Below are 8,994 nucleotides of genomic sequence, written 5' to 3' on the forward strand. Positions count from 1 at the left end.
AGGTAAGGCTTGTTTAAATGTGCTGCTTTTGAGAAGCCTTCTCAGACTTCTAGAGCCAAGGTGAAGTCTCCATTCTGCTGACCTACATTTAAGGCATTTGGTACTTTTCACACACTACTTTGAAATCTCTCATACCACAGGCCACTATAATCTCGTTTGCATAGCTAATTTTCACACACATTATCTGGACTCATGTCACAGGCCGCTGTAAGCCATGCAGTCTGCCCAGGTCCCGCCTGCATCCTCATTGGGTGGCTCTGCTCCACTCAGGCCTTGAGAGGACAAGCTCACACACCAAGCTCGGCTCCCAAGAGTAGGGTTTCCTTGTCTCCATCTGGACTTCAGTGGCCTGGCCTGCTTTAGAGGTCTTGGGTATAGCCTTCCCCACACTCAACCTGCAGGGCCCACATATCTGGTTTGGGTCAACCAACAGCAAGCAAATTAGGGGCTTCAAACAAACTTGTTGTCATACGTGAACAAACATTCAGTTGATCAGGCACATGAAACCAGCACAGACGTCACCCCAGGGCCAGCACTGTTAGATGCATAACCCATTAGAAGGTACAAGCGTGTACTTTGGAGCAGGAGGGCCTGAATCTGAATCCCAACCCTGCCTGATGCACATTGGGTTGCACTTGATTTTACCTCTCTGCACTTCAACGGCCTTATCTCACAAGGGCCCCGGGATGCAGACCTTTGCAAAGGGCCAACACCCTGTAGTTCTCTTTTCCCCACAACTGGAAATGGGCAGCACATGGCAGAGCAGTGTGGAGAAAAGGGAAAGAACCTCAACCCCCAAAGTGAGGACCCCATCTCCACTCTGTGACGGTTGGCCATGTGGCCAGGGAGGCACTTTACCTTACAGGGCCTTGCTCAGCCTCCACAAAAACAAAAGGGAGAGGTTGTTCTAGGCAGCCTCAACACTTACCGTGTCTAAAAAGAGGGAACAGGCTCTGCATTTGGGGCCTTGGCATTTCACAGCAGGAAAACTAGTGTGAAAAGAGAACATTAAACCCACTTTCCCCACAAAAGGCTCCCTGCCAAACCTCCTGCCTTCACCCCTTCTTTACTCTCATAGCCCCAACTGAGCCGAATCTGCCTCTAGTCAGCTCCTCATCTCCTGGTCTCCTCTCATTAATATTACTAGACTATGTGCATTTTTATATTTAGCAAATGTAATGTGCATTCGTGCACTTAACATTTATTACAGGGAACACAAATAATAGTAGTAGTTACTTACAATTAGAATCCTTACTACGTAATATGCTGAGCCCTTTACAAACATTACTCAGAATCCTTACAACAGCCCTGTGAGGTAGGTACTAATATTATTCCTGGTTAACAGATGAGAAAACTGAGGCTAAGGGAAATAAAATATTTGCTTAAGTTTCAATCCATAAGGGGCTGAGTGGGAGCTGGAACCCCACTTGGCCTGACCCTAGAGTTCTTTAGCACCCCAGGCTGCCTCTCCATTACTCTTCACTCTGCCCTCCCACCTTCCCTGAACATCCAATAAGCCAGAGCTTTCCAAAACCCACTGGGCAGCTCAGCCTGCAGGGACAGCCTGGGTGAGCGTATTCATGAGGGCCTGCACATGCCTCCCCTACCAGGTCAGGCCCCTGGAACATCTTCTCAGAAACCATGGCTTCTCCCCAAAGCACCCAGGCTAAGGGAAAAACCATCACAATATTCCCACATCAAGCCAGGAGAAAGGGGCAACAGATCTCCACACCACTGGAAAGGCCACTGCACACAGAATCTGGCTTCACCACATTCATGGAGGCTATTCCAGAAGCAAGAACATCTGATTTTCTGGCAGGCAATCTTTAAATGTCCTCCCGATTCAGCTTCTCAGTCTCGAATCCCTGCTCTGGCAGTACAAAAGGGACTGGTCTCAATATGCTGCTTATACATGCTTGCTTCCTTGTGGGAAGAGGCTGGAAGAAATACTCTGGCAGGGCACACCAAAACTAAAGTGCTCTACTACAGTACCTAGGCTCTGGGAGAAGCAGAAAGAATGTGAAACCAGGAACGTTTGCTACTAGTTGCCACTTTGCCACCCCTAGCAACAGGACACTCACACCTTGGTCCCAGAGGGCTCAGCTCCCTCATCCCTCACGATTACTATGGACCCACCCACTACGATCCAGAGGCCAAATGAAGAATCTCAGGCTCACCAGTAATTGATGAAATGCCTACTAAACACTATCTATTTCTTTCACCTAGAAGAATGTCAACCCACAGGGAAATGGGCAGCCTCATACAGTCCTGGTAGTTTAAACCAGTATAGCCCTTGAAAGCACAACATGGGTACTGCTGTAACAGCTTAAATGTATAGAATTTTGACACACTAATTCCACTCCTGAGAAACACATGCATATGTACGTAACAATATGTATGAATGAAGATATAACAGCAAAGCCAATGAGTTGGTTCATTTATCTATCAATGGGAGCTGACTCATAAATTATGATCTATCTATACTATAAAATATTTTGCAAATTAAAGAGCTACATGCATTAAAAGATCTATAAGAAATTTGAAAAGAAAAAGAAAAAACAGTGAAATAATATATATGATGCCACCAGACTGATGCTTACGAACAAAACAAAACTGTATGTATTTGTGTCTGTCTATTCAGGATGATGAACAATTTCAGGATATGCATCAAACTGTTAAAACTGGTTACCTCTGAGGACCCAGCAGGGAAGCAGTGTGTGGAGCAGCGGTGCTGGGACTTTACATGTTCTGCTATGTACTACAATGTACGATTTGAATGGGAGGGTAGGGTGCAAGAACATAACATATTCATGTATTACCTATATCATTTAAGAAAAAAGCAATTAAACTGATTTAAAAACACCACAACCAAGACGAACATAAGGTTCCTGTGCTGGTATAAAACTGACACACCCGTTTTGAACAAGTTTTGATGTCACACTCCCAGGTCTTCCCAAGAGTGATAAAGTTCAAGTCCAATTTCTAAGCCACTGATGACAGAAGGGATTGGGATCAAGAGAGAAGGGAAACATGGAATGTGAGGAAAGCTTCTGGAAAAGCTCTGTGGAAGTTGCAAATCTGACTCACCCTGAACCTGCCCAGCTCTAAAACTCATTATTCCGGGACTTTCCTCCCTCTCATCCCCATGGGATGAGAAAAAAGGCAAATACCAGGATTAAGAGAGAATTCTTTTTCCCACAGCAGAGGGAAAGCCACCTACTGTTACCAGCAGAGCTGCTCCCAGGCAATGCCAACAAAAAGGCCTGGCCAAACTCCACCTTCCCAACAAAGGCGCGTGTGCCAGACCCCTCACATTTGCGGGAGAGCCAAGACCGGCAGGCCCGAAGCCCACTCATTTGAGTCCCGCCACTTCGGCAAACAGCCCAGGCATCTTTTCACACTCACTACTGAAATCCAAACTGAACCAGTATACAAATCAGATGGTTCTGCCAACAAAACAGCAACACTGTGGAAAAAGGAGAGATAAATCAATGGTATCCTGGCTAAATATACAGACTCTAACATGTGATAAATATCTTTTTTGCTTCCCAGTAATAATTAAAACACACACCCCAAATATACACAGAGAGCTAAACATAAGGCAAAAAGAAAAAAAAATGGAGCTTTGCTTAGGACATAATGTTCAAGAAGCAGGCATGACAACTAACATCACCAAGCGAAAATGCTCTCCTCCCATTAAAACAGGTACCCTATTAGTGCCAGACAAACTCACTGGGCACTTTAACTAAATGCAGTTAGGGGGCTGCCAAGAGGTGCCCTTAGGACAAGAATAAGAAGTCACCTCTTGAAGGGGTACCATCCAGCAGAAAGTGGTAGAGCTGAGTCTTCTGCAGTGACTCACTGCGGAGATGGCTTGTGACTTCGAATGCCGGGAAATAGGCAGTCCAATAAAGGTAACCCTTGTAATGAAGGTAACCTTCCTCGCAATGAGGACACAGCCCACATAAAGCCGGAACCTGATCAAATGGCCTGAGCCAACCAAGAATATATCATCTGAAGGGCACAAGTCTTATGCAATCTGGAAAACAAAAGCCCAAGCAAGTTGATTACGGAGTCTGGCACTGCTTAGGAGAGAGGACATGAGACTGGCATATTACTGACATGGCAACAAACAGTACGTGACTAGGACACGCAGACACTAGCCACCGGGACTAGTCATCTTCCTTTGCTCTGAATCCAGTTCACCCAAGTATGGCCTGACTCTCCAGTGGGGTTGCAACCTTCAAGGGAGCAGGGGGTCCCTCCTCCTCGAAGAGCGAGCCACCACTGTGAACTCACTCACTACCCTTCCCCTTTCCGAGCCAGCCCCTGCATGCCTGGTAACCACAAGTTACCCCCCACACACACTTGAGGCAGGTCAACTCTTTGGGAACAGCCAGAACTAAGGCCCACCTCCCCTGGTGGGTCCACTGGGTCCACCATGGAACAGAAGGCTGTAGACTGTACTCAAGGGAAGCTTCCTTCTCTGAGGGCTTTGTCCCTTCAACACCTTCCACTTTGAATGCTCAAACCAGCATTTCCCTAACTGGGGTCTGAGGAACCTGAACTCCATCCTCCGAGATGCTCCTGGAAAGGCAGAAATGATAAGGCGAGCGGGTGAGCAATGTGAGGGGAAGGCACTTTCAGGTTTTACTCAAGTACCTTCTTTAGCTGTCAGAAAATACCAAAGGAGACAATTTCGGTCTCTGCAGAGACTGCTTTCAGTCTACATAGCTGGCATCTACAATATGGGGGAAGGAGCGGGGGCGGGGCGGGCACAAGCACTATCCATTCTGACACATCACTTTTTCTCCGTTGCCACTCCTTTATCTTAATGTGTTAAGTTCAAGCCCTTGTCATTTGTCATGTCAGTTACTCTAATGAACTCGTTTCTCTACTCTTAATTTCATACTCCCCACTGCCCATGGAGCTAGCTAGCTACCTTTCTAAAATACAGACCTGACCTCTCCCTCAGTGGAAATCCCCAGCCTGGAAGACAGAGTACAACCCTGCCAGGGCCTGCAAGGCTTCTGCCTGCACAGGTGTAGTGTCGCACAGATCTCGAATGACACTCAGACTAACCACTTGCTGGCTATGCGGGTGCATGTGTTTCTGTGCCCATTTCCTTCTCTGTGAACTTGGAATAACACAATCGACCTCCAGAGCTGTTGTGAAGATTAAATCCAAGTTGCAGAGAGCCTAGCTCTCCAAGAGCAATCTCCACTCCATCTATTCCCAACCTGGCTTGAGTCTGCTCTTCACCACCTCGCTGCACTACTGCTACATAAGGAATGAAAAAGACTTGACTCAAGACAAAAGGCGGCACAGTCAAGATCTAAAAGGGTCATAAACATAAAAATTAGGCTTCCAAAATGTGAAAGACACCAAAATTAACTCATTATCAAAATAATGCAAGAGGAGGGACAGAAGGGGAGAGGAAAGAAAACATTACTTTGGGAGGAAATGCTTTTACAATTTATAACTCTACGATTTTTTGGACTTCATTTGTTCTAAGGATTTAGGAAGATTACATTTCAAAAGCTCACAAAGGACACACTTCTACTTTTTAAAACTATTTCTTAATTAATATCTTCAGAGAACTAAGAAGTACTTTTATAGACTGACTGAATCTTAATAAAATTCTCAGAGAAATTCTGGCATCAGTCACAACAAACACCCTCTTGGAATTTAAATTCCTTTCAGCAGACAACTTACTATGGAAACTCACTTATGACGCCACCACCACCAGTCAAAATCTGCCTGGAGCATGAAAACTTCAAAGCCCCACAAGAGAGCCTTATAGGACTAGAGAGAAATTGGCCCCATATTTAGCCAAATCCTATATCTAACAGATTTCTCCCACACCAAACTTTACAGCTTTCACTGTCAGATTCAACTCTTCCATTTCCTTCCCAGCCCATATCTGCCCTGCCTTCTCACCTTACACTATAATTTTCCAATGCCTCTTTCCAGCTTACAAGCTCCCCGCACCCAATTCAGTATCTTTTCCCTGTCCATAAAATGGATTTTTTTAAGAGAGAGCAGGGCGCAAAATGGGCAAAGGGAAACCAGCTACACCCATCTTCACCTCCTATCAGAGACCTGTCTTTTCTGGCTTCAGGTTTTGTTCAATTCCCTCCTTTTAGATGATGGCAAGGCCTGGAATATTCGCTCCGTATGTTGGGGGCTGGAGTGGGAAGGCAAAAGCGGGAAGAATTATTCATAAGCACAAAAGTGTACTTTAAAAGCCTTTTTCCCTTGAGGGCTATTCCTACGGGAAGACTTAATCGATGCCATTATCCCAAGTGCCTGTGGTCTAAGTAAGAGAAAGGGGTAGACGTCAACTTCCACTGAGCACCCACTGCAATTCACAGGTCTCTCATTTAATATAATACAGATGATATCTTGGTTTTACATATGCAGAAACCAAGCTCAGGGGGTTAGATGACGGGCTCAGGATGTACAGGCAGGCCCACCAGACACCAGGACCCATGAACTTATAAGCTTCCAGTGTCCCCAACTGCTTATATTAAAACATAATCCTGGGTTGAAGGGCACTTTACAGTTTACATGTTGCTTTCCATATACATTACCTCATTTAGCATCACAACCATGTAGAATAGCTAAGAATTCCTTTTTCACTATTATAAAAGGCTGTTTCGTTTCAGAGATCATCAGTAACTTATGCAAACCAGCTGTGCCCTTTCTGAACTGTTATCTCACCTCACAGTGCCTAATAAATGGTAGGGGCTCAAATGGTAACTATTATCAGCATCGTGACTTTTATTAATAGTCCTAAAGTAAAATTTAAACACATACATACACACATATACTATATATAGTATACACCACAAATATACATATATATATATATATAACATTTTAAAGATTCGATAATTAATCGAGGCTTTACTTGTTGGAGAGGATATAATTTTACCACCCCAAACTCAAAGATAACCACTAACTACAGCTTCCAAGAAACTGACAAAAAAGGATTAGTGAAAATGATATAGTCGAACCCGTTATGGATTTTGAAAGGTACTAATAGAAGAAAACAGAAGGACCAGAGCATTCAGTTGTGATAAAATACAAAAAAAAAGTCCTCCTCTCCTTCCAGCATCATGGCTTGATCATAAATTTGCTATTTATGACCTGGCCATGTCATTTCAACCCTTAGTATCCAAATCGAGATGGCCATCCGGTGACCTGGAAGTGAGAGACTGCCCAGGAGGTCTGGGGAAAAGGGGTGCGGTGGACATGTTATTACCCTGAGCTATTTTCAACATGCTGCATCTATTGCACTGTTTGCCTATTAATTACACTCACTTGAAAAGAAACCTGGGAAGTTCAGAAATGTCACATATCAGCTAACCACTTCTCAAGCCAGAATGGAAAAGAAGACAGAAGTGTGGTGGTACAAGGATCCCAGCATCAGGCAGACTGAAAGAAATCTATAATCCTATGGCAACGAGAGATCCTGGGGACGTTCTTCAAGTAAGGCTGCACCAAGAACAAACAGTCCAACCGAGCATCCACTCTAGGCTTGAAGGTTAAAACAAAAGAAAAAATTAAGGTCCACATGTGAGATATGTAATTATTTTAAGCACAGTTTAAAACTTTATCGTAAAGATAGCTGGACAGCCATGTATACTAATTGCCTGCATGAGGACAATATTCATACTGTAACTCTAGTACCAATTATTAGTTTTTTTGTTTCGTCTTGTTTTTTACAATCGTTCTTGCTTCTTATCTTTTTTAAGTTCATCCTATTTTCTTCATAATAAGCTAAGGCTGATTTTGTGGCTGATCTAGTCTCACAAGGAAAAAGACCTCTGTCTCCCTCAGAAACCTACTCCTCCCTCCATCAGATTGTCTAGCTCTGTTTATACCCCATTTCAGATAAGGAAACTGAGGTCCAGAGAGGGCAAAGGATTTACCGAAGGTCATACTCCTTGCTAATATATCTAGAACCAGGGCATAAGAGGCCCACAGCGTGGGTCTCCAGCTCTATCACTTGACATGGCATACTTGTGTCTTGATAGAGTTTATTTGCAGGAGGGAGGGACAAAGATGAGTCATCACCATTGTCAACGAGCACCACACAGGTTGTTCTAATAAAGCATCCAGCATTTCCAGAACCACTTGTTTCTGAAATAACCAACCCCAGCCAGAGAATAAAAGGCCATGTTTTATACTCCCTTCAGGATACCCAAGACCCTGAAAGTAGATGTGCTGCTGGGCTTTAGGGACAGGCCAGCCCAACCCAGGTAATCGGACCTTGATGGTACTGGAGAGGGAATGGAGTGGGTGGGTGTGGGAGGTGGTCGGAGTTGTTTTCAGACAGCTGCTGGCGACCGTTATGATTATTTCATGCAGCCCATTCCTACTCACCTTGGAACCCGTAATATCTCATCCACTCAAGGGTCCCTCCTCAACTTCCCCAGGACAAAAGCACTGCAGCCTGGGAGGTGAGTGTGGCAGATGCGGAGAGGTACTTGACCCAAGCGACAGAGAAAGCAACGCTTAGCTCCCTCCCCCACCCATGATAGGAACTCCCCGCCGGGTGCGTCCCAGACTCTGAGCCTGACCCCTCTCTCAGGGTCTGCCCCTAATGAGGCGAGGAGGCGGCAAAAGCCATTCCCCAGCGCTCCACCCTGCAGTCGGCTAGCCTCTGGTCTCCCGGCCCCCAGGCTCGTCCCCAGTGGGGCCTCCCTCCTTCCCTCTTCACCCAGAGCCCTCAGCTCCTGCCCGAGACCCTGAGCGGATCCCTTTTTCCCCGCCAGCAAAAGACCTGCGTCTCTCGCCTTCCCAAATCGGGCCCTCCCAGCCTCCGGCCCGGGACCCCCTCGCACGGCGTCCCTCCGACCCCCAAGTCTGCTCGGCACCCACACTTCCCGCCCGGCCCACGCAGGCTCCCGGTCCGCCCCAACTTTTCCCAGCCGCGGCCCGGGCCCCGCAGCGGCGGGGATTAGCGTCCGGAGCCGCGACGGGCGC

The 8,994-nt window shown here is 46.0% G+C and overlaps 1 long non-coding RNA gene across 8 annotated transcripts in view; it reads right to left on the minus strand.

Annotated features, from left to right (window-relative positions):
- Positions 1–8,930, minus strand: part of LOC107195361 — a 61,473-nt gene extending 52,543 nt beyond the window's left edge. For 3 of the 8 annotated variants that reach the window (XR_001516489.2, XR_003044996.1, XR_003044995.1), the window contains exons 1-3: positions 7,327–8,376; positions 3,803–4,039; positions 3,406–3,466 (exon numbers count right to left, since the gene is read on the minus strand). This is a non-coding gene — a long non-coding RNA (uncharacterized LOC107195361). The other 5 variants (XR_003044994.1, XR_003044997.1, XR_003044999.1 and 2 more) reach the window with 5 other exon arrangements.
- Positions 8,931–8,994: the final 64 nt, after the last annotated feature.

This window comes from Pteropus alecto, unplaced genomic scaffold (assembly GCF_000325575.1).
Source record: "Pteropus alecto unplaced genomic scaffold, ASM32557v1 scaffold12, whole genome shotgun sequence".
In the NCBI taxonomy this organism is placed as follows: Eukaryota; Metazoa; Chordata; class Mammalia; order Chiroptera; family Pteropodidae; genus Pteropus; species Pteropus alecto.